At 40.5% G+C, this 26,925-nt stretch overlaps 1 long non-coding RNA gene across 1 annotated transcript; it reads left to right on the top strand.

Moving 5' to 3' along the window:
- LOC110402084 lies at positions 2,634-19,012 on the top strand. Its single transcript, XR_002440886.1, has 4 exons — positions 2,634-2,847; positions 5,595-5,610; positions 5,820-5,958; positions 18,777-19,012. It is a non-coding gene; the product is annotated as an uncharacterized LOC110402084 (long non-coding RNA).

The following is a 26,925-nucleotide window of genomic DNA, read 5'->3' as shown; positions in this document are numbered from 1 at the left end:
GCAACTCTGAGCAGCTCAATTGAGTTGGTTTTCCTTACAGGCTGTATTTAGCCCACGAGCCAAAGATTTACCTCTTCTTGTGTTATTGGATGTATGAAGTAACAGACATAATGAGGGTTATAGCTATATCTGGAGTCATCAAGTCAGACTGATACTGTTTTATACAGATAGCCCAGACAGCCATCAGCCAGGGGAGCAATGCATAACGGATACAAAGCAAAGGATATATTTTTGTGGAGAATCAGTTTTTTGAGAAAAACTGAATATTTCTAAACTGTGCAGTACACTTCACAAGGAATATATTGTGTTGTTAGAGTTTGTTAGAATAAACCTTTCTTAGCAAGTGAGATTTGTTGTATGACTGAGATGTGAGCAGTAAGTTAAGGATGTCCAACTCAGCTAATTCTCAGATGGGTTTATACATTGTGGCTCGTATCTCTGAATATACAAAACTAGGTGGGAAGAGATCTTCCCAGCTAGCCTGTTGTGGAGTTCAGTACACAGCAAACTTCTTGTGATTACAGCAAGGCATCACAAGACTAGTGTTGTGATAGATGTCACTTCTGAAGGCATTTTTTTATTCAGACACTCAGCTTTGCCTTGTGCTTTGCAATAGCACTTGACGCAGGCTGACACTGGACACAGCACATGTTCTGGTGTGTCTTAGCTCTGAATTTCAAACCAGCTGTGACTTAGCTCACAGCAGCCGAGAATATCAGACTGTATTACAGTTTAGACCAGATGGGACTCAGCTGAGTTTCCTTGAACAGCTGGGATCTCGATTGAAATAATTCTTGCAGCTAATCAGAAAAGGCTGGAAAGAGCAAGTTAAAAAATAAATACAGCAAGAAATCTGAAGGCTCTTGCATTTCTCTGACTGGAATATTTGCTCTTCTGAACTACCTCTGGTTGCTGCTTTTTCCTCACACTGCACCCAACCCTGCTATGTGCTATAATATTTACCTAGTGCAGAAGAAATAAAAGTTATTATACTACAAGGGCCTAAGACCGAGGCTGTGTGCTGAAACATTGTTTGCTTGCCATGGTTTGTATATAATGGAAGCAGAGCTAAGCTGGAAGTTAACATGCAAAAAGTGTGGGTGTAAAGAGTACAGTATTGAAGCAGTACAGTACTTTAGGAAATAAAAAGGACATGAACTTTGAAATAGTACATTAGTGGAAGCAATCCTTGTGCCTGAGTTCCGTCATAGCTCAGTGTCATCTCTATGCTGAAAACAGTCAGTCATCTGTTTCTGTCAGCAATGCTCAGTCTTGGTATAAGTAACGTAAGATAGCATCGCTCTTGAGCAATTTCTGCTTTCATAGATTGTTGATTGCTTGTACTTATGCTTGCTCATCTTCGAGAAAAGGTTAGTTATGGCAGCAAATACTGTTTAGGGACATACTGTCAAATTACTTGTATGCCTCTGTAAACAAGTGCCTTGTGCTGACTCTGAAATGCACTTTCTATGCTTCAAATGGCCTCCATTTTTCAGTGGTTGGGCGCCTTCATCTATTTGTGACGATGCTCTTCTAACCCTGGGCTGTGACTTGAGGTTAGCAAAATGAACACAATGGTTTTGGATATGGTTAGATTAAATGCAATGGGCAGAATATGCCACAAACAGTATTTCTAATAAAAACTTCAGAGTATCAGTCTCCACTGGCCATTGAAAATCGGCTGTAGAAAACATGAACAATATGAATTCAGTCTCTTGGCAACAGATTCACTGTTCATCTGTGCTAACAAAAGGTAAGAAGAAACAGTTACTGACCTCCAAAATAATTTTCATGATTTGTATACTTATCTCCCTTAGTCATCTCAACGCTTCATTTCCCAAACACAGAAAAAAAAATCTTCCAATGGGTTTTGTTACTTGAAAGAACTGGACCTCTTATTAGGATTGCGTGACATGGTTGTTTTTCCCTCACTTTAGAACATCTAGAGCTGAGCTTTTATTTTGTAGCTGTTATTAGCTGATTTGCTTTGATCTCATTGGAAAGCACTGTGAGATTTTTCACTGCAGAGCATGTCTTCAAGTTTTTCATTTATTTTTATGTATAACAGAAACTGATAAGAATTGTAGTTGAAAGGGAGAAAAATGATGAGTGCAGAATAAAAGTTTGTTCCTGAGATTCCCTTTGCAGCAGCACAAGCTGCAATCATTTTGACAGAGGATTTAAAGAGACACGGAAAAGGAATGTGGGAAGTATTTTTCCCTCCAGTTCTTTTTAACACAAGAAAGAAAACTGGTTTCTATGCTAGAATTTTTTTTTCAGCTATTCTTTTCTTGATTTTTAATCAAAAGAATTAAGAAAATAAGTCTGAAAAACTGAGAGGAGGAATTGCTTGCCCTGTTTTAAAACATTTTGGTTTTTTGCATTGCCTATTGTTGCATCATGTCCTCTCAAATACATTGTCAGGTAGCTGAGGAAAAACAGTCTAATGATTGGTTTCACTGCTGAAGGCCAAATATTCCCTATGAAGGACATGCTGAAACCTCCCCCAGCACCTGACATTTGGATATGTTCACAGTGGTAATAACATCCAAGACTTTGTTTTATTTGTTGAGGGAAAATGTTACTCAGTAATATTCTGTCCTTCATGCTTTACTTACATATTTGAAGAAGGAATCAAATAACCAGTATAAAGAGCCTGCACTATCTGTATAAAAATTACAAGTGTTTACCTGGCTTTTCTTACTGTCCTTCAGCAGGTGTTAGGTGCCTGGATTTCTGTCAGCTGCCTTGGGTAAAAAGGGTCAGCTGTGAGCAGCCTATCCTGAGCAGGCCTCATGAGCATTACATTGGCTGCTGCCTTCTGTTTCTGAGGAGAGAACATGCTAGGTAGGTGGAGCTTCTTCTTAATTTATATAGTATTCTGGAATCATTTGGGAAAGCAAATCTTTCCAGCAGTATCAATATTTTTGCAGCTTATTGGAGTTGCATGTCTTTCATGCAATTAAAGCAGAAAACATCTTAAAAAATGTGTTTCTCTGAATTTATCTTTGCTCTTGATTCCAAGTTACTCAAGAAGCTCTTTACTCCCAGACTTTCTCTCTTTCTCTTTTTCCAGGGTGTTAGCCCATCAGTTTGTTCTGATGTACACTCTTATCTTGTTGTTTTTCCTCTTGAATTCCTGTGCTCCTGTAGCCTCTGCTAAAGCATTATGTAGTTCTCCCCCATAACTCCAGTTACTGAGAAGACTTTGTTAGGTAATGATGAGTCTATTGGTTTTTTTGTTTGTTTGTTTTGCTTTGTTTTAAGACGAGCATTTTTTTTCTGTAGATTTATTGCAAGTGATAGGTGACTCTCATACTCCTCATTTTTCTTGAGGATGGATTTGGATTCTGTACTGTATCCCAGGGAGGAAACATGCTATAAAATGTAAGATACCTTTTTTTTCTCTCCAAGTTTCTTAGGCGTGGCTAAACCAATATAGGCAAGTAATATTATTCACTTCCATTGGCTCCTGTGTCCATCCCTCTGCCTTCAGTCTTGTCAGCAAGCACTTTCTAACTGGGAAAGAGTTAAATTTTTCTCCACCTCTACACACTGTTTTAAAACCAACTTCTGACCAGCTACTGCTCTGAATGTGGAATTCTTAACGATGCTGATGAAGGTTCAAGTATACAAGCCTAAGAAAGAGTACTAAGCCTCATAAGGGAGTTTATGTATCTCTAAAGTAAACAGAAGTAGCCTGAAATATTTTCTGAGGACATATCTGTAACCTAAGGTCTTATCTGTATTAATATACCTAAGGAGCTGAAGCCGTTTTCCTGCAGATGTTGTACAGCGCTGGGGAGGCTCAGCCTATGCAAGCAGCTAGGCTGCAGTGAACTACTGGCCATCAAAAAGATTTAAGTTGCTTTAAATAGACTTGTAGGAATCTGAAATACTTTAATCGCCTCACTTGCAGCAAAGCATTTGCAGTGTCTGGATTTATTTATATTCTCCTCACATCCTCTGGAGAGAGAGATAATGGCTGATAACATCTCCTTCTACCCCACTAACTTTCCATGATTATTGTACAAAGGTTTCTGCCTGTCCCCAGACTTAAACACAGTGACAGGACTGCCTGTGCAGAACAGAGGATCTATTTACTGGAATAAATAGGAAGTGAAGAGTCAGGATTATATGCATATTTTATGAGTAAGAATATGTGGAAAACAATTGTGGTGGTGAATGAATAGGTGGTTCATTAAATTTTATAGTCATGAAACTAGAAATTATTCACTAGCTACAGAGCTGTAGGTTAATCCTGCCCTTGGACAAGGGCAGTGGGGAGGTGGAAAGCTCCTTGCCATGAGGAAGGAAGCAATGTATATGATAGCCATTACATAATAAGTACATATTTAGTATCCTCTCTTTAAATCTTGTTTTGTATACTTCAGTGACCTTTTTGACATCCCAACTCAGTTGTTTTCATTGTTGCTGTGATTTTAACTTGAACTGCGTATTTGCCTGACATAGAGATATGGGAGACATATGAGACATAGGAGTTGTTTAGATGAAGTTCTCAGTGACCCAGATTCAGGCTCCTGAATGCAAGACAGAAAAACAGCTTGTTCTTCAGGGTCTAGCCCACTTTTAGCTTGTGTTTCTGCATAAAATGTATGAATGGCTCATTTCAAAATTCACTCTGAGTTCATCCACACGCTGACACATCCAGCCCAGCTAGTTCTTCCATATACTTTTCACTCCAGCACTCTGTAATTTATGCTGAGTTTTCCCCTAATTAAAAATGTCATCCACAAATGTCTGAGGTCTAAATGACCAAGAGGCATACAGGGGTGAGACACAACAGGCCATTGCTGAAAGCCAGGAAACAGCTGGAGTTACTGTCTATCTTGATCTTTGGCTGGTCATCTGGGAGGCCACCCATATCTGCTAGATAGCTATCAAGTTGACAGCTCAGAGCTGATTTTGTTGCACAGAAAACTTCTGATCAGACTTTTCTGCTTCTCTGAAGTTAGAAACTCAGAATTTGTGAACACAGGGTCCAGCACAGATCAGCTCTCCCACTAGGTATGGTGATTCTCCTCCAGAGGTGAATTTCCAAACCCAAATCTTAGTCCTGGTCAAGGCACTCCAAAATTTAATGGGCATCTGGAACTGAAGTCTACTTATGACATTTCAGTTTAGATTCTGTATTTTTGGTATTCAGCTCTAAGTGTAAAAGATCAGTAGTTAGAAAACATATCCTACTCAGATAGTCATAGTTATACAGAGGAAAATATGCCACCTGACTCGGCAGAATGTTCTTCACTTATTTTCAGTGATGCTTACTCACAGTGGTAACATACATAATCTGAGATCCTCCCATCTCTGTTAAAATACTTCAAGATACTTTTTATTTGTATAAATTCTAGTACAATCTTTGTACACAGACAATACTAGAAATTGCACTGAACTTAAAGAACAAGCAGCTCAAACACAGGATAATGTGCTCTTTCCACAAGAAATAACAGTGTTAACCTAGAGGTTTGGCAGTGTCAAAAGTTACTCAGAGCTAGCAAGAAAGTCTCTCTCATTTTTTTTCTTTTTTTTTTTTTTTTTTTTCTCCTCTCTCCATAACGAACGATGGAGAAAAGACTGGATTCAGCTGAGGTACATTTAAAGTTGAATATCATAGTTCTGGTCTGGGCACACATGGGAATGAAACTGATGTGTGAATTTCTTAGCTCCTTTGACTCTTACCAAGATGGTGGCACTACTTAGGGGTGTTGCTCCCTCCTCTATCCCCAGTCATTCTATGGACATTTGTAGTGTCTGTGATTCGAATCTCTATTGTCTTGTGTATTGTATTGTTTCCCAAGATGGCAGGTGTTCAGAGTTAATGAAAAGAAAGCAATCAACCAGCAAACATTCATCATACAAGTCTGGTACAAACTGGGACTGAGAAGCCCGTTGCACAAGGAAGCAGGCATCCATGTTTCTCACAGCCCTTGCATAAAGGTCAGATATCTGGGTCTTTCATTGACAAGTGAGTTAGAATCAGCAGCAGTCACTTGTCTTGAACCATCTGTTCTGTTTTCCATGTTCAATGGGAAAAGAAAACTAAAATGGTGTTGTGAAAGACCTGGATGACACATTTATTGGGCTCAGGTATGTGGAAGCATCCAGGGCGCGTGCAGTTCTTGTGTTAATGTGAACTGATAATTCTTCATCTGGAAACTGGCGTGGTTGGGGGTTTTGCACATATGTGCACATGTGTGTTGAATCTGCAGTGTTATACATGCAGATGATTAAACATTTGCCATCGTTTCTCAGTACTGGGATTATTGATTTGAGACCATGAAGAAGAAAGAGGTAAATTGTGGTTTAAAAGCTTCCCAGCATAGTGTGCACTACTTAAAGTGTTCCTCTTACTGTTTGTTCATCTGACATAATACTGATAGAAATTCTCAAATGTGATCTGTAAGAGAGAGCGGCATTAGCTGCATCTCTAAAAGGATAGCTTTCTATATGCTACTTGTTTATTCAAATTTATTAAGAAGACCCTTCAAATTTCAAAAGCTTCTGTATATGTATAAGCATTTAAGAGCCAGATCAGAATTCAGTCTGGCTGTTCCGATTTAGTGCACTGAATGAGTAATGGGATGAAACTCAGGAAATATGGGCTGTCTTCCACGTTTTGCTGCTTGCTCTTCTCATTTTTAAAATCTGTTTGTGCCTCAGTTTCCCTGCCTCTAAAGTAGGAACATTTCATGCATCCATATTTGTGAAGTCTTTTAAGATTTCAACTAAATTTGGTCCAATTAGCGCAAAATTTTATTTATTTGTTGTCTCTTCATAATGGAATTGGATTCATCAAGTGTAGATGTACTGTTGCATTTGTGACATTATTTCAATGATACTCTAATTTAAAAAAAAAAAAAAAAAACTCAAGTAGTTTACCAACAAAGCAGTGAGAACTCGGTTCGGTCATATCTACCTAGTGTATCAAAGATGCAAATTGCTGATTATTGCTCTATGTTTTTTTTTTTTTAAAGTAAAGAAACAGTAATGTAGAAATAAGGAACTGAGATATCCTTTGAAAAACAAACAAAAGAACAAAGTTACTTGCTTTTCCAGGTGATCTGTTACCTTTGATATGGATGGCAGAAGTTAGGTAAATGTTACTGGAAACAGGATCAAATTCTTACTCTGATAAATTTAAATCTGATGATGTTGTGTTTTCAAATCTGTATGGATAACAGCTGTCAGCACTCAGATTTATGGACCCTGACAACATCCAGACACACAAAGTTTGCTCAGAAATCAATGCCTCCTATTTTATTTCCATGGAAACTACAACTACAAAAAGCACAATAACACTGTTTGATAGAGCAAATTCTCAGCTATAAAATACTATTTTTCAATGCAGTCACCACCATGAGCTATGCATTTTTCCCTGTGATGAACAAGAGCATGCGTGCTGCCCTCAAAACATTCTGCACCATTGGAGGTGACCCACTGTTGCTGTTAGCACTGCTGAAATGCACCACTCACTGCCTCACTGTGCTCACATCCCCTGTTTGGTCTCCATAAATTTTCAGCAAGTGTCGATGAATGTCAATGAGTGCAATGTTTTCTGCATGGAGGAATTCAGTGACGCAACTTTGCTTCATCTGCACTTCCATCCATTCTGTCAGACTGCCCCTCTGCTGCCATGTTGCACAGCAACAACATGTAATGGAATATTGGTGGGAAGGTTCAACTTCTACTGTCATAACACCAACATAATAAAATAGGAGGCATTACTTTCAGATATACTTTCATATAACTGGAGCAGCAGATTAGCAGCAATAGCTGTCAGTGAATCAATAATGACAGATATGCTTCATGAAGGCAACTGAAGAAATCTGGATGAAAATCCAGTGATTTTCCTGGTATTGGTTACTATAGTCAAGTGACAGTTGTTGGCCCTCCCCTCCTGCTATTTTGCTGGGTGTCCCACAGTCATACATGTTCAGCAGTGGAAATGGAAGAATTGGTGAAACTGAGCCCATTTCATTTTGGATTAAACTCATGGGCCACGGGCTTTTGTTACTGAAAGTTTCATGCAGTGATAATGAGCAGACATGTGGCATTACAACCTACTCCTTAGTTACAGCACAAAACAGCTGTATTCCTGCAAGGGTAGAGCTAAAGGTTTTACAAGAAAGCAATCTGTATGTCTCAAATGGGCTGTTTCTATAATTCTAGCACTTGGTTGTAAGAACTGAATAGCATAATTATAGGTAAGGAAGTGGTGGTGTTGGAAGGAGATGAGGGAAGGTTTGTTCAGCCAATAAGTGGAGCTGGGAGCATGCATCTTACTGCCGCTGAAACCCTGCAGTGTTCCCAGAAGTCACAGATAGAAAGCTTTAAAACATAAAAACATGCAATGAGCATGTAATTAACAAGAGTGTATAGCCTAAAATGGAGCTGAAGTGTCCCTGGCCCACAGTTAGCTTGGGAGATATGGCAGAAGTCCTCTGATTTGAACTCAAGGCAGGCTAGCGGCCACAGCCATGTAAGTAGCACTGAAAAAATTAATTTGAAAATGATATAAAAATCAGTACAAAGTAGGGAGCGATGAGTGGGTGAGTTTTTCTTATTATTATTAGTTTATTTGCTGCAATGGCTCTGGTTTAAATTAATAAGTTATCCTGAGCTTTTTACATTGCATGTAAATTGAGGAAGGCTGCCCAGGTTCTTATGATGTCTTATATTCAACAAGAAACATTTCAATAGTCACTGACTTCTGCACATTATATAGAAAGGAGTTGTGTTTATTTCATAATATTTATTTCAATGGGGAGTATGAAATCAGAAAGTTCTAATATTTGGACATTTCTTGCACATTGCAGAAAGTGTTGCTACATCTTTGTAATTGTACTGCCTGACTTCATTCCTTTCTAAAATTATTTTCCTTTTCAAAATCTCCTGTCTCATAACTAAGGAATCAATATGAATATGTTTATAATGTGCAGAAGGGGCTTTTCACTGGTGTGAAGCAATTCCACATTGCACCGGGCGTTTAGCCAGCCAGGGTTGTAGGCAAGTGCCATATGTCATTTCTCAAGTACATGATACATTTTTGCTAGAGACCCAAGCATATTTTGCCACACATTGCCCATTCGCTTCTTGTTTTTATCTGTGGATTCTACATGTTTCTCATAGCAAGCTTCCTGCCTTCTGTTCTCTTTGGAAATCACTTTGTTGGTTATGGATACTGTCAGCACAACCAAAAGCAGAAGTTATCTCCATTTCATGTAGAATTGGAAGTAATATTTATCAGATTGATCTGTAAATTTGATGCCCCGAGGAAGCCTGCAAAACCAACGAATAGTACATCTCCTTTATTACTGCATTTTAAAAAAAATCAGCTGACTGACTCCTTCACACAGAAAAAGTAGTAAAGAGAAATGCCATGCAGGAGGTACACAACCATACTAATGATAGTTTGGGGTCTTCCAGCTGCCTTAATTTTATTTATGTCTTTTACAGTACAGCCTACAAGACAAAGACTAGTAGCTGAATAACACTTTCAGTCATTCTCTAGGCTGTTTGTACATTCACCCTGAGTTTGCTGGAGTGTTCTGGCTGTATTTCTATGGCTAGATTCACAGTGCTGCCAGGAAGGTGTTGCTGGTGATGATAGAAGATTTTCTTGCCTTGGAGCCAGACTGTACAAATCACACTCTAGCCTGGGGAAAGCACTTTCATTCTCAGTTCTGGGAACTTGTTATTTATTTGTGCAAAATGATATTGTATCAGCCTGAAACACTGACACCAGCTCTCCCTAGAAGGTTGATCAGCACAGAGAGTAGGAAAAACAGAAAGCATGGGATCAGTCCTGCTGGAAAGGGCAGAACTGAATCTGAGTATCCTTTATCCCAGGATATACAGTTGCTAACAAATAGTGGAGGAAGAACTCTGAGGAAGGACATGAATGAAGAAAAGTCGGAGAATCCAGTTATCACGAGATTACAGAGTTGCTTCAGGCTTTGAGAATAGCAGAGGCACAGTGTCAAAAAGAATCCCATTTGGTTCTTCTGCCATGCTCTGTAGAGACCTGCCATGAGCACAGCATCTTCCCCTCTGTCATCAGCCTACCTGCTCTTGGTTCCAGCTTCTGCTCCCTGGTCAGTCATAAGCAAATGTCATGGCTAAGCACTGACAGTCACCTGCAGAAATGCTCAGTGCTTACTGCCTTGTGAGTCCTTGCAGAAACAAGCACAACATCCAGTACCAATTATTGCACATTGGTTGGAGATGACTAGTAGAAGTGCCTAAGCCACACAGCTCTGAAAAAAGCTGATGATTAAAGTTTATTTTTTATTATTTTATTTTACTTTGAGAAGACCATCAATGGAACCTCAGGAAGAACAGTTCTCTGGAATTGTTTAGCATCTAGACACCTTAAATCACAGCAAACTCTCCTTTTATTTGGGTAATTTGTTCAGATTTGGTGAGTGCAGGGAGGTTCCTGTGTTTGAATTTGTTAGCGATGCTGAAGATGCTGCCAGTTAGTGTGGTACAAGTAACTGAATAGATGAAAGAAATGCTATTAGAGTAAGCTTTGCAGTTTTGAATGGGCTTTATATTAAGTAAAATATTGACTTTATAATCTCTATCTACTAAATCTACACCGTACACTTTTAAAATTAGGTTCAAGAAAAATACAGACATAGTCAGAAATAGAGTGGTAAGGTTAAAAATACTGTCTCAAAGCAATTAAAAGTGGCAAAGCTTCTGAATCAGTTTTTCTTTGATCCTGAAATCCCATAGAATCTGAGTATGTCTCAATTTTAGGAGAATGTTAATTGAATAGACCTCTTCTTGTCTCTTCATTTTAAGACGCTTAGTGCTATACTTTAGAATAGGGACAATAAATTTGATAAAACTTTAAAAAGCAGGAATTCTAACAACTGCCCCTACTCCTGGTTTTGTCAGAGAATAAATATTTTCGGTTTAGGAAAAAGAGCTAACGGCTGGTTCTTGGCCTTCAACTAGACTTTGCACCTCGCTGTGATGTACAGGACAGCTTTTGTGCAGCCTTAGGCAGGCCACATGTCCTCTCAAGTCAGTTTGGGTGTTCTTCTTTCCCATCCTATTCCTTTGAGAGTACTTGGTTGTGAATTCTAATCTTAGGTCCCAGTCTGTATCCTCATTTGCAGGAGGAAATTTAGCATCATGAACTCCGTCCCTGCAGTTGTATATAAACTGCTTGAATGTCTCCTTAGTTTGCCTACCAATAGGCAGGGCATCATCAGCTCCTCTCTCAGCATATCGCAAGACAGCTAGGGTGAGAGGTAACAAATATGTGAGACAGTATCAGACAAAGACTCTAAAATTCATTAAGCTTTATGCTACTTGCCTGCACAAAAATAAGACACAGTCTTATTCTAGTCAGCAACAGTATCTTGCAGATGGAAATTCAACGCTAATGATATGCTGGGTTCTTATCCTTAGCTGATTTTTAAATTCATAAGCTGACATGTCAAAATGCATGTATAAGTGAGATCTGAGATATCTAGCAATCGGTTTTTAAGTTTATGTCCCAAGTTTGAGCCCAGCGCAGAACAGAAGATATCTCAATTTAAGCATTACCGTTCTACTTGTCATCAGTGTAAATGTTAGATGCTTTCTTTTCAGAACATGGGACAGTGCATCAGTATAAGTCATTAGATGCAACGTCCTTTATTTTATGCAGTCATTTGCTGCTGGGTTTGTGTACATTTTTTAATGACTCCACTTGTCAGCTGTCATGATTTCTACATTATTTTAATATTTCGCTGTTCAGAGTTAAGAAGACTTATTAGATCTTGGATCATTCATTGCTTTTCTGTGTGAAGTTTCATTATTCCTGGGTGGATTATGGAGGCACAAACTCTTATTCTAATGGCTCCTTTGAAAACAATTAACACTGTCTTATCAGGGGAATTTAATTTAGCTGTACAATATGTTTAAAATAATATGATGTGGGGTGTGCAGTGGACAAGATACCAGAATTTATTTTATTTGTGTTCTAGGATACAAAGGTATTAAGGAGAAATGAAATGGCAGCTGCAGCTGTTGTAGGCATTCCCCAAAGGAATAGCACTAATAGGATATATATCTTCATCCATAGCTGAGTTAATTTTGAAAGCAGAGGATGAAAAATGAAACTAACCACATGCAACAAAATCTTGGGTAACAGGAGTAGGAAAGAAGTAGCCTCCCTCACTAATCTGACATCACTGAGATTAAAAAAAGGAAATCCTTCCACTAGAAAAGCTAAAAGACAAGATTTTGTTATGCAGCTGAAGCATTAGTTTGTCAAAAAAAGAACACTGGGGATCTGTATGCCTAATGGACAGTGTTTAAAACATTCTGCAAATACTGTATACAGAGAGTGCTGGAAATGCATTGCTCAGAGAGGGAACAGCTTTAAAGCGTTTTTAGGCCTAGCATTAAAGAATTTTCTATGTTTATGCTGTAGATGAAATACGATGATAGAAATGATAGCCACAAAATCTGCAAGAGAAATTTTGCTTTTAGTCAGGCTCTGATTTCATTCCAACTAGATTTATATTTTGCATTTCTTCTAAATTGGTATAATTTTTTTAATGGAGCCAAATGTAGCTTTTCACTTTGTCTTTGAGAAGCTTTCAGTCTGTCTCTGGGATCTTGGGATTATGCCTCACTGGAAATTTGCCAGGCACAGTACTGTGGAGAAAAATGCCTCAAACCTTCATTTCATCTGACTCCCACCCAAGAATCGTGATTCACAATAAAATGTCCTCATGGACAATGACTTCTCACTGATGGGCTTCAATATCTTAAAGCTATATCTTTGCTGTCAGATCTCAAAAAAGAATTCTCCCTGTGGGGCACTTTCTCAAGCAGTGATGTCAGTATGGGTGTTATGTAGGCAAAACTTTAATTTACTGTTTGGTAAGCTAGTATTATACAGTGCAGGGCTACAAAAAACCACATTTATCTGCAGCCAGACTCCCCAAGGCATAAACTGCCTGATGTTCCTTGAGTTCTGTTTCTAAGCAGACTGATACCAGAGGAGCAGAGCAGCCCTGTCTTCTAAGGTTTCTTGCTAAAGGATTTCATTTCCTGCTTGGTATTTCTAGTGGATTAGTGAAGAAGGTGATTTCCCAGTATGTACATGTTTTCTTTTTTCTCTTTGCGCTCTATAAAGCGGTGGAAAGGCCTTCTCCTATGAAACTTGGACTTTTATGTAGACCCATCAAAGTAATCTTGGGTAGAGTCTAAGCAACAAATGTGTTTCCAAAATCAAATGCTAGGTGATTTTGTGAAAGATGATAGTGCCAGTTGGTCAGTCGTTACTGAATTCTGTGGCTGACTCCAATCGTGTTTTATGCTTTTAAAAAAGCTCATACAGAAACAATAAATATTCTTTGGCCTCTGCACAACTTTAAATATGTCTAAGCAGAAAACATTCACTGCTGATATTAGGCAATGGGAAAATTGTGTTACAGTATGGGTATGCATGTTAAGCGTGCCGAGAAGAGAGACAAACACCTTGTAGGAATGTCCCTGTTTGGGTCCACCTTAAAGTCTGCTTTTTGCAGTTTTGCTCTGGTGAAGAAAAAATGTTTACTCAATCTCACTTGCCCAAGATGCTGTGTTCTGGTTTTTAATTTTTTTTTTCAGAAACATTAAGAATAGGTTGTATTGATTCCTTAGTTCTTTCAGTTGTTTTAACTTTTTCCGTTCATTCCATCTGTTGCTACGAGCTTATGGAAACAGAGGGGATAATGAAGTGTTTATTACTATCCAGGAAGCTTATATTGTTCATCCTTGTTTCAATTTCAGGGACCCATCGTATTTGTTAATAGGACAGTCTTCCACTGATATAAACATTTCTCTTTTTTTCTCTCCATCATTATTATTTTCCCCATCAGTATAACTAGTTATAGTAATTATAATATGAGTAGTTATACCAAGTTACATATTGCCAGCTGTTCTGCAGAGGGGAAAAAAGTATGAGAGAGATGCACCTTAGGTGCAATCTCTGAAAAACTGCAAGCAAGATCTGATGGCTTAGTAGTTACTGCTGCATAGTGGGACCCACCCAATAGCGAGAAGAGGGTTTTGTTTCTGATCTACTGAGACATATGCAGCACTGCTCTGCACCATGGAAACACTTGTTTCAGTCCCTTCAGTGCAAGCAGTGAAGGATGAGCTTGTTTTAGTGACACAAATTATCTTTCTATTGGAGCGTGAGGTTGAGGTTTTCTAAGCCCAGTGCTTGGAGAAGCATAGAATCATTAAGGCGGGAAAAGACCTCTAAGATCTTCTAGTATGACCATCCACCTACCAGCAATATTTCCCCACTAAACCACATCCCGTAGTACCACATCTAAACATTTCTTGGACACCATCAGGGATGGTGACTCTACCATCTCCCTGGGCAGCTGGTTCCAGTACCTTGCCACTCTTTTAGAGAAGAAATTTTTCCTAATATCCAACCTCAGCCTCCCCTGGCCCAACTTGAGGTGGTTCCCTCTAGTCTTATCTCTGTTACCTGAGGGAAGAGGCTGACCCCCACCTCACCACAACCTCCTTTCAGGGAGTTGTAGAGGGCAGTAAGATCTCCCTCAAGCCTCCTCTTCTCCAGACTAAACAATTCCAGTTCTCTCAGCCGCTCCTCATAGAGTCTGTGTTCCAGACTCTTCACCAGCTTTGTTGCCCTTCTCTGGACATGCTCCAGGGCCCCAATGTCTTTCTTGTAATGAAGGCTCAAAACTGAGCACAGTACTCAAGGTATGGCCTCACCAGAGCTGAATACAGGGGGACAATCTCCTCCATTCTCCTGCTGACAATGCTATTTCTGGTACAAGCCACAGTGCTGCTGGCCTTCTTGGCCACCTGGGCACACTGCTGGCTTATGTTTAGCTGAGCATTGACCAACACCCGCAGGTCTGTTTCTTCCACACAGTCTTCCAGCCTCTCTGCCCCAAGCCTGTAGTGTTGCAAAGGTGCAGGGCCCTGCACTTGGTCTTGTTGAACTTTATCCCATTGGCCTCAGCCCAGCGATCCAGCCTGTCCAGGTCCCTCTGTAGGGCCTCCCTATCCTTAGGCAGATCAACACTTCCTCCCAGCTGGTGTCATCTGCAAACTTAGTGAGGGTGCACTCAATCCCTTCATCCAGATCACTAATAAAGATATTAAACAGGATGGGCCCCAATACCAACCCCTGGGGAACACGGCTTGTGACCAGTTGTCAGCTGGATTTAACTCCATTCACCACCACTCTCTGGGCTGCACAGGCTCCTGCAGCAATGCTTTGCATTGCACCTATAGTCTTCCAAAGGAAATCACTCAGCATGCTGCTGCCTCTTTTCTGTAGCCTACCTGTAACCCGGACCATCACGCTCTTATTTAAAAATAGTGTGTTGTGTCAAGAGCAATCATTGATATCACACCCTGCTTAGTTCAAGTTATTGTTTATTGATTCATTGTAAGGAGATAATGTGAGATCATATAAAACTTGGCAACTTCAGCACCTCCAGAACTTTTGCCTGTCCTCGTGGTGCTTTGCATGTGATGGACAGTGTCACAGCAGTGTCTTTTAACAGGGAGCTGCTCATTCAGCTTACGTGCACTTTGTGGAGAAAGTCCTTTGATTAAAAACCCATTGCAATTAGTACTTTGTGGCTTAAGAATTATTTATGATTCTTCCTCTCCTTTGGGAGAATAGAGGAAGTCCCCCACTATACACCTGTCTTTCTCAACATCCAATGCTACAGTGCCTGCAGTGCGGTGGCAAAGAACTCAGTCAGGCCACCACGTCGTGAGGCTGCAGTCAGAAATATCTGGCTAATTAATGTGTGCTGCAGAGAGGCAGGTGAATCCTACTGGAAACTCTTGTGGCTCTGTAGGGTATAGAAAGAAAACCAATTGGATGGAGAGTGATTTAGGCTGAAATCCAGCCCAATGTGATCAGTCCTATTCTTTGCACGGCTAACTCCTGAATAATTTGAGTAAACATTTTGAAGTGTGAGGGATATTTTTGTCCTTTGCTGGTAGCTTTGTAAAGTAACTTTTCTAGTTAAAGCAATCAAGAACTACTGTGGTGAGAATTCCTTTGTTCTGCTGCTGGCTTAGCCACTGGCTTTAGATGTGATGGCAAGCAAAACACCCACCGAGGACTTCTTTACTGTTTCATTATTTCTCAAATCTATTTCATGAAAACATAATAAATAACTTCTATCTACAACTTTTGTAACTAGAATTATCCCCAAGTTCATGGCAGGGGAAACAGGAATAGGTAACTACATCAGCTGCCAGATTAACCTAGTTCTTTTTTGGTGATTTTTTTTTTTTCAAGTGACAGTAACCTAGCACTGCAGATTTTTAGAAAATGATTGCCTTTAAGTATGTCTATATTACCAAATAGTACAGTGTGATGAGAGTGGGTGGCTAGAACAAAACTGCTGATGCTGTGATTGGTTGTCCATGCCATGCTCCTTTCAAGGGATTTTGCTCCAGACTGTTTCTCATTTGGTCCTGAGAAGTAAGTCTCCTTTAGTGGTTCGTCAGTGACCTTCTAGTTCAGTTTCACTTGAAAAGAATCCAGGTTATGTGTGCCAGGACAGCTTTCCAAAGCACAGTTAAGTGAACAATACAGAGAGTTCACTTCTAGAGGCACTAACATAAATACACAGTATTTGTGGTGTGTACCAATTAGAAGTCTGTGCCTTGTGTGCTAAGTACAGAAGTATCTCCAAGATCAGCCACTGTGCCTGAAACCTCCCTGACAGCCTATGAAATGGAGGAAATCTGCATGTATCTGTGATCTCAGTTAATTCAACTAGCAGTTGTTTGGAATAAATTGAAATAATTCCTTCCTGTAACAAATGTGAATATGCTGGTTGCCAGATGGATTTGAATGAGCAACAGATGAATTTTGCTTACAACTATAACAATAATAAAAAACTTAAACTGAAATATTTCTGCTCCTTGTCTACAGTTATAGTTAAAAATGGACAATGTACAGAAATATTCTGAGAAATGCAAGACCACATGTTCCATTTGGGCCATGGTTCCCTCCACATGGAGCCATAATAAGGTGCAGTAGAAAAATGCGGTATTTGCACAGTTGGTGTATGCTGTAGAATTATTGATTACATACATGCACGTTCAGTGTGTATGCAATCTGTCCCCAGAAACTTTGACTTCAGTAGTCATGATCAAAAATACCTGGTTGGAAAGGTTGAAAGTTTATGGTATTTACATTCTAAGCTCATCAGTTCTCAGAATGATAGATAACAAGGATTATTTGATGTGTCATTTCATACATACAGTCCAAAGGAACAAAATATTGGCTGAAGAAGTCTACTTTTGACTGCATTGTAACAGGGAACCAGTACACAGACAACAAAGATGGATACCCTGCTCCAGACATATCATCTAAAATTTCTATAGTATATCATTTGTGACTTTGGCAGAGTTTACCACATGCCTTATAATCCCTTCATGTGTAATGGAGAGCTGGCTGTAATGAAAACAATGTGAAAATGCAGATGAAAACCTACTATAGAGAGATATAGTATTTTATGACTACTTCTTCCTTTAATTTTGAGAGTCTCTTATTATTGGGATAGTATGAGTAGGTCCCTGGCAAAATGAGGACCCTAAAGTACAAATGCTACTTGAAGTCTGTGTGGAAAGCGTGCTAGTTTTCTTTCTCAAGCAGTTCCCAAGCCTTTTTACTTTCCCTTCCCACTTTGTTTTTTTGTCACTCTGGCAGAATTATGCCTCTCTTTGTCTGTCGGCAGCATAGCTTGGAGTGATTCTCCTAGGAATACAGGAGACTGTGCAGCTCAGCTCTGGTTTGCAGCATTTGTAGAATGAGTATTGGTGGAAACCAAATGCCATGCATGGCATAAGAAAATTGGAGTATAGAAGAAATTGTGAACATCCTGTGTTTTTTAATTTGGTAAAAGTAATTCTCTAAGATCAGCCTTCCAGACTGATCCAGAAGAGCAGGACAGGTCATTACTCAGTAATAAACAGTGAGATATACTGAATATGCAGAGGTTTGGGGTTTTTTTGTTCCTTTCAGATTAAGTATCTCTATAATAAATCAAAGGCAGTAAGTACATCTTCAAGGTGCTGGTCCTCATGAAGGCTGTATATAAATGCAATACTGATGTCAGTAGGATGTAGCAATGCATAAATAATGAAATAATCTCTCTCCTTTGTGAAGTGGTGCACGTATCAGTCTGGCTGCATTAGCAACAGAAAGGGAGTAGGCTAGAGGCTAGAGGAAACTGTTGTTTCTGAATAATCCCAGTGTACTTTTGAATTAAGAAAGCCTTCTTTGGTGGTGATTTTGTCACCTGGTCATCTCAACAGAGCATCTTTCAAGCCTCAGTGGGCCCTTGGGCTCCTCATCTGGAAGGGGACTGACAATAAAGCACTGCTGTTTGAGAAGAGTATGTTGCTAGCTTTGCTAAACATGTTAATTGTCCTGCTGTTACAGGAATAATTCACTTTATATAATTCAGTTTCAGGTACTGTCCAGGTATGGAAGGTAGCTGATGTATATGTAAGGAAATCAAAATGCCTTCTCAGTTTTAAGACAGTAGAATGGTATAATGAGCTATTCTTTGTCTTTCCTGCTAAATGGAAATTAAGGAATCCCTCTGGGCCAAGGGATTCTGGTTATAGGGAGACATAAAGAATTGAAAGTCTTGGATTTTTCTCTGTTTTTTTTGCTTTTTAATTTATTTCTGACTTGTTCTTTTTATCTTAGTTCCCTTTTGCCTCATCTCTGTCAGATAAATTGCTACCTGGAAGAGTCCTCTGAATGACGGCCAGCATCCCTAGAGTGTGGGCAAGTGTGGGAAAGGTGAGGCTGCCTGGACAACGTGCAGGCATAAGAAGAGTTGCATCACCCATGCTGTCTTGCAGATGTTGCCCACTCTGTACTGCACCCAATGTGGGATACACTGTCTTAGAGAGCCCCATGTCCTGAGGTCACACTGTGCCTGTGCTGTGCTTCTCAGGGAAGGGAAATTTTGCAGCTTTGCTACTAGAATTTTCTGTGATTTACTGATGTTCTGTCAAGGAAAATTAAAGCTGCATTGCCTATGGCTAAAACCAAAACCCAGATCTCAGAGGAATTATTGAAAATGATGCATTCCACCAAATGATATATTTCCCTCTCAGAATACCTTCAGGTGAGGAGACAGTGACGCTCCTCTTGCAGCTCTCACCAGGAAGAGCCCTCATCCATACCCCGACCCTGAAAAAAGAGTAAGGAGGGCAAATGATCTCAGCAGCTGTGCTTGTCAGAGTGCTTCCTAACTTCAATCTGAGAGGTGATCAAAGTGTGCAGGAAGGGGAGCCCTGTCTCTTGTAAATGCATTGTGAGTTGGCCACATGAGTACTGCATCATACCTCAGCCATGAAAAATTGCTGTAGGTTGAGATGTGTCATTGGAAATCCAAGCCTATGAGGGTCGAGTTTCAGCTGTGAGGGAACACAGTGCTGTTTGTCTGTCTGCACTTTGATGTCTGTGTTTTGAAAAGCCACAGTTCTGATTCCTTCTGATGTTGGACATTCATCCGTATCTAAAGAACTTTGAGGGAGAAGTGAAGTGATGCCTAATGCCTCGTACTCCAAGTTTATGGCAATTTCACCCTGACTAATCATTTTCATTTTAGCAGCATTTGTGAAGTGTACTGTGATGCTAATTCAGGTTCACCAGTTGTTTCCCACCTAATGAACTGTGAGTTTCCTGATGTGGAAGCATCTGTGCCCCCATCTAATAGAATCCTCTAATAGGCAAAGCACGCTCTTGGGATGGCATTTAATGCCCACCCTGGAAGAAGGAGAAATACCGAGAAAAGTATTCTTACAGTTAAGACTTGTTAGTCTCAAAACTTTTAATGATGAGGAATTTCTATTTTCTGCATCTCTCACTGCATGACTTAATGTAACTGAGGGAAAAAATGTACTTCAGACACTTGGAATGGTAAAAAATGCATGCCATTTATTAGTTATTCTAATGAATGATATTGCTGTGAGAATTCTAGAAGGGCAGAAAATGTCTTCTGATTTAAAATTAGGTATATTATCATATATGAGGGTATATTAGTAGCCACCAGTACAAGATTTCAGATTGCTTATGTAAAGGAAATCTTTAAGGATTGTAGGACATAAGGATATGTAAAGGAAAGTTAAATCTTCATAGTAGATCTGGAAGGTTGGCTGATATTGCCAGTTACTCTGACAGGAGAGAAGTTGAGGAGCATGGGGTCATGCCCCTTGCTCGCTTGCCAAAGCCTGACAAGATAGCCAGCCTGCCTGCTTGCCAGTGTTTTGTTTAGAGCACAGGCAATCCCACCACTTTAAAGCCACTTTAAAGAATTACTGTTCCTGATGGGCCCTACTAGCATCAAGGCCTTGACCTGACTTACAGGCCCAGGTGGTGTAAGTTAGGTCATGAAAGTTCACTCCCCAGGTTTACACATGGCTGGAAAGTTGTGAAGCAGCTGTGGTCAGCTGCCAGACTTATGGCAATCCCAACCCTAGAGTGGGTGAAAGCTTCTCTGCCTTGTGCTGGTATCTGATAGCCCTCCTCTCCCAGTACAGATGGGTAGGGAAGTAAAAGAAAGGATGAGGCATAAAAGTACATCTTTCTGTGTTATGAAAAGTACATCTCTCTGGGTGTGCATCTTGCCTGTGCCTTAGCACCATGTCAGGGTGATCCCTCCTAACTGCCCACCAGCAGCCTTCCCCAGAAGTTCAGGCAGCATTGGCTGCCACTGAGCCTCACTACCTGGGGCTGGAGTCCAAGCGCAAATTCTCTGTATTGCGCTGACTGTTCTTTTTAAGGTTTTCTTCTTAATTTTCCGTATTTACTACTGAAGCAAGAGGAAAGTGCAAAGGATGAAGCCATTTGCACATCAAGCCATAGAGCTGGAGACTCTGCTAAGAATTATGGGCTTGGCATTTGTGTTTCACTCCAGAAAAACTAAATCTGCAGCTCCAATGATGCTAAGAAGGTCGTAACTTCTCCAGAAGAACTCCTGCAGAGGCAGTTCCATTGAAGTAAGTATCTCACCTATGGAGATTTCATATAATTGTACTATAATTAAGAGGACACCTGCTGATCCAATGTGTATGAAAAATAGAAAACTTTCATAACAAAATCAACATTCAGGTAGGTGATTTTCCCATTCACTGTATGATTGGCAATAGGCATGAAACTTTCTAGTTTGCAAAATCATCCTAAGTGTTGTTCATGCCCCTGATTCTGAAGAACTTATCTTCCTGCCGCATGATTGCCCAGTGACAGCAAGAGCATTGATGTGTCAGTCAAACAGAACTGATAACTTTTCCCTTGATGACTATAGGGAACAGCTTTTTCCAAGGCATCAGGGAGGAGAAAGGAAATTTGATACTGCTCTGTATAATTTTCTTGCTTTCAAACTGATCTGAATTGGTTTAAGCCCTGTTCTGGATGTAGCTGCTATTTGATTTAGGAGAAGTACAAAGTCTGATTTGTAAAAGGCTGGTCGTGAAACCCAAACTCCAAATTTATGTTTCATGAACAAATGCATTCTCTGGTGCCTGGATAAAAGGTTTATTTCTCAGAAAGTCCTTATTCACTGTTAGTCATCACAATCAGCACTACGCACCTTGAAAATCACATTTCCTGGTGTGTTTGTCATCCTGAGATGTCATGGAAGGGAGCTATGAAACTATGAATAGCTTCTAAATGACCAGGTAGGAAATTCATTATGGGAAAACATATATAAAATATCCTTTTTGTCCTTAAACACAAACACATTAAGAACGTCATTGCGATCCTTGTGAGACACTCAGATACTATTTGCTCTCTTACTCCTCCTCCCCATATACAAATGATCCTGTTAAACACTGCAGTTCATATTACAGTTTTTATCCTTACCTACCTGTCTTGACGCAGTGTCAGCTGACGTTATGAATGAATAATGCAACAAACTTAAAACTGTGCCCTCTGGCAAAAAAAAACAACCACAAACAACAGCAACAAAAAACCCCTTTCCAAGGCTAGTAGGATGAATCATAGACAAAAATCTTTTAAATATTTAAGAATATGCCTGAAACCACCCCTGCGTAAACTTACTTTAGCACATCAAAACCTATGGTAGGATGATGGAATGTTTTCATAAGCTAGGCCATGTGTATTGATATTTAAAAGTCACTTACTACTGCTACTTGAGTAGATGACAACACAATTATTTGTTCAAAAAGGTGAAGAAAGAAAGCTGGGAAATGCTGGCATTAACTTACATCTCTGTGACAACAGCCTGGTTCCAGGATGGAAAGCTAAACATCATGGCAAATTGGTGGCTAGTGTTTTTGGCAGTATCTTGATAGCCATGGGCATTGCTTAAGAATTCTGCTGTCCCAGAAAGCACTTTATCTCATATTCACATTTCTAAATGTGAGTCCTCATGATAAGGGATTAATTCTGCATGCAATCAGACTTCGCCCAGAAGGCTGTAAGTACTTAACACGTCTTTGATCTCGCCTTGCCTGCCATTCTTGCAGCACCAGAGAAGCTGGTGTTTTGGTTTTCTGTAGGTGGAGGAAGTGGGACTACATGACCAGAAAGGACTTTTTGAGCACTGTATTTCTGAAAATACAGAAAAGCAGCAAATCCCTCCTGCTTTTTGTATGGTGCACATGCCTGCCTTTGGGAGAAGAAAGAAAAGTCAATACAGCACCCACTTTAATAGCTAAGCTTAATTCACTATAGAAAATATTGCAGTCATGACAATGCTATGGCATCACAATGAGAAAAATACTGTTCCTATTTCAAAGGCTGTCTCATGAGGATGATCAATTGTAGAATCCAGCCTTTGCTGGAAACTATCTTTGACAGAAAGATGAAGCAGAGAGTTATCTGCTTTCATAGTTGGCTGCAATTGTCTTTCAGTCCTGTTGCTGTTTAGGGAAAGTCACAATTGGTAGTGGGACTGTGTCTTTGCTCTGCTCACCAGGGACTGCAAGTGTGATATGCCAGCCTAGAGAAGTCATACCAACTTGTAAATATACAGTATGCCTCTGTTTCCTCAGAGAGGTCCTCTTTTTCACCAGGAATATTTGAACTGATGTCTAAAAGTCATGGAGAAAATGTCTTGCCCTTCCTGAATGTGTGAGGCTGGCACAGTAATATGCATGTGGTCAGCATCAGAAAATGGTCACCTCAAAACTGCTCATCTCCTTCCTGCAGGTCAACAGTTAACATGGTTGAACCTGCTCCCACAGGCACCTAGAGCTCTCTACAAAAACTGATAGCAAAAATACAGGTGTAACTGCATCTTTCTATTGTGTATGACAGACAACTGATATTGAAGGCAGATGTAGTCTGAATGCACTTCTAGTGATAAATATGATCTTGGATGTATGCCAAGCAGTAGCTACATTATTGGAATTTTCTTGACGTTATAAGGTTTTTTGAGTCTCAGTTTTAAGTCAGTGACTGAAGCTGTTGTCAGGCTCCCCAGTGTTTCTATGGCATAGGGGAAGTAACGGTATTTATTATTGGCTGCGCCAACCGAAAACATTGAAGTTTTCCACGTGTTTTGACAACCTCTTTATCTCTTTCACAATGATTGGAAAAAAGTATTGATACAGATAATGTTCTGGATACAAATATTGAATGTTCTTTATACTTTGCCCAATAGAGAAAAGGTGATGTGTAATGTATTTGTTGAAGCAAGTGGAAAACAATTCTGAACATCACCAGTACCCATCACAATAAAGTTGCAGCTTTAGGGAGTGCTTTATTCCTGATGATAATAATTCAAAGCTACAAAGAATTTTCTGGGCTCTCTGTGAACAGCAGCAAAAGCTGAGCAGGAGCAGAGGCTCTGGGTGCCTCAGAGCTTTCTTTTGGGCAGGAAATCAAGAAAGGTAATGTGGTGATGTTCCTGACCTTGTGACAAGGTCCAAGGAAAGAAGTAACAGCTGTGTCCAACTGAAAGACAGCATTTAAAGAAATGCCAGGGATAAATTGCCTACCAATGCCACATCTTGTATGCTGTGAATTCACAATCGTTCTTCTACCTAAGTGGGTACGTATAAATTATGGAAGCAACCTGTATGGTACGAGGAAATATATGTTTTGTTTTACTTTTTTTTTTTTACTTGAGCTGATTTGATGGGATTTACATCAGCATGAGGCAGTGCTTGTGCTCTGTGGGATCAGCTCTGAAGCTGCAGTGTCCACAGTGATGCCCTCCCACTCTGGCCTCTGGGGTTTCAGAAGGAATTAATGCATCTAGGCAGTTAGGAGGATGTGGGCCAGTCTTCTGGGAGCAAATGCAGCTGCTCTGGAGCTGAATTCTTACGAAATTTGCTGAGTCTGTGAACTGTTTAAAGTGCTAAGAGTGTCTTGGCAGTAGAAGGGACTCCCTGGAGTTACTGTCCTGGAAGCAATGATATCATCACTTCAGAGGACTTCATCTAAGCAGAACTTGTTCTTTTTCTTGTGTGTTTCGGGATGGGAGCTGTTCCGTTTTTGCTGCCTGTGTTGTAAGTGGGTCGAAGCCTGAAGACTGGAACTGTGCTACACTTTTAGCATGTTGGGGTACATGTGGCTTTTGGAACATGACCATAACACATTCACACCCTGAGTAGTCCTCAGTGTGCTTCTCCTTCTGTCTAGGACCAGACAGAAGTAATCTTTTTTCTCAGGTAGTGATTTTGTTTATGCTGCTGAGGTTATGTGGGCAGTTACTGAAAATGGTTTATTAACTACATTGCAGTGGGACAAAGAAGTTCAGTGTCAACAAGATAATGTGTATACAACACAACCCTAGTTCAGTGGTGGAACAGTTTCCCAAAGGCTGGGAGCCCAGGTGCTCTGTGCTCTCCCTGTGCCCCAAATAACTGTATAGAAGAAAATGTTAGCAAACAGGTAGGATGAAAGCATGGAATTGCATCCTTTCCTATTACGAGGATGCTCTGGTCCAAGCTCAAAAGCAAGATGTGTGTATGAGCCATCCAGAGAGCCTCCCTGCCCTGACAGTGTTGCAGCTGGTGGTTCCTCTGGAATATTCTTCCACAGAATGCAACTGGTACACGCTGGGGTTCTTATCTCATGGCTCCAACAGATGCATAGCCTAGGGATGATAGAAGAAAAGATTATTATGGGGTTTTCTCATTACAGCCCTCTTTGTGCTTCACCTGTAGTGATTCATGAGGTCTCTGCTGATGATACAGTTCTGATCTAGAAATTTCAGGATAACACATATATAACTATTGGCCTTTGGGCACAAGAAGATATCAATGTGTTCCTAATCACAAGCCTAAACTGAGGAGCCTGGCCTGAAGGTTATGGGCTGTCAGTTGGGTACGTGCATCCTTCTGTGGGTCATTGAGAGCCAAACCAGAGGACTTACAAAGGAGATTAAGGTGAAACCCCAGGTGCAATGTTTTCTCTATTAAATTTGTGAACAGGCTTTTCTTATCTCTGTTGTTTAAGTAACAGAGCATCCACAATTCCTCCTGGAGTCAGAGGGGATGTGTGAGGCCAGACCCCTTTCCTTCTTGCCACGCTTAGAAGCAGCTGCACTAGCAGCACTTGGGATTGAACTGGCAGTGCCAAGGCTTGGGAAGTGTATAGGTCTGTGCCCTTCTGACAGGACCTGGCAAATATCTGAGCCATCAGGCAGAAGGGGAAAAAACCTACAGGAGACTGAGTTGCTATGAAAGCCTGGGGAGACCTAGAGACTGAACCTGCATGTAAAGCAGGGTGATACTGCAGTCTCCATGGCAGCGTCTCCAAATTGTACAGTAATATTTTGAAATGTAATATAAATTCTAATTTTTTAGTCTTAACCCATCAAATCTGTTCTACTATAATTATCCACACTACCCAGTCTGTGAAAGAACTAAGGCTGACAGATATTTTAAGACTGTCCAACCAAAGAGCTAAAAATGCAATTTATATTCCCTGCCAAAACACACTCCTTCAATCAGAAGAACAGGAGGACGGGGTTTTAGGCAAGCAAAAACAAGGAAATGTAGAGGTTACAGGAGGAACACGATCTGTACTTCATCATATGCCTGGATTATGGCAGTCTTTGTTTGCCTGAAAATACCAGGGTTTTATAGACACGTGCACACACATGGTACTTACTGACTAGTTTGCACAATGGATCAACTACACCTCTAATGGAAAGGAACAAACACATGTCACAGTCTGGGTTACAGTGAAAGGTTGGGTTCCCTTGGTAAAATGGTTCCCTTGGTGGATAGCGATAGGACAAGGGGGAATGGTTTTAAACTAAGACGGGGAGGTTTAGGTTAGATATTAGGAGGAAGTTTTTCACTCAAAGGGTGGTGATGCACTGGAACAGGTTGCCCAAGGAGGTTGTGGACGCCCCATCCCTGGAGGCATTCAAGGCCAGGCTGGACGTGGCTCTGGGCAGCCTGGTCTAGTGGTTGGCACTCAGCAGGGGGGTTGAAACTCAATGATCTTTGAGGTCCTTTTCAACCCAGGCCATTCTATGATTCTATGATAAAATGTCCTTCAGAGGCTCAGAGCACTGCCTTCTGCAGCCACTGGGATATTTAGGTGCAGATGACATTTAAATTTGCTCATTTGTCAAAACCAAATAAGAGATGTTCCACTTGTTCTGTAGCAAGCCTGCAGACCTTCCAAGAGTTTTGCCCTCTTTTGCTGTCTCCGTTCTGCTGTCTGACAGATGGGGAAATGCGGGCTCCACACAGCCTCTGAGGTGTCATCCCAGGCCCCAGAGCTGTATAAGTGCAGCAGCTGAAGTTCTACCTGAGCCAGGGTTCTGCTGAGGCTGGGTTGGCTAAATTTCCTCCTCTGGCTGAGGATGTTGTGTTCCAGGCATCAGTATATATACAAGAGGGAGAAACAAGGACTCTTTGGCCCTTGTTTTCCTTATCATGGCC

Source organism: Numida meleagris, chromosome 6 (genome assembly GCF_002078875.1).
Source record: "Numida meleagris isolate 19003 breed g44 Domestic line chromosome 6, NumMel1.0, whole genome shotgun sequence".
Classification (NCBI taxonomy): domain Eukaryota; kingdom Metazoa; phylum Chordata; class Aves; order Galliformes; family Numididae; genus Numida; species Numida meleagris.
This window is presented reverse-complemented; position numbering and strand designations above follow the sequence as displayed.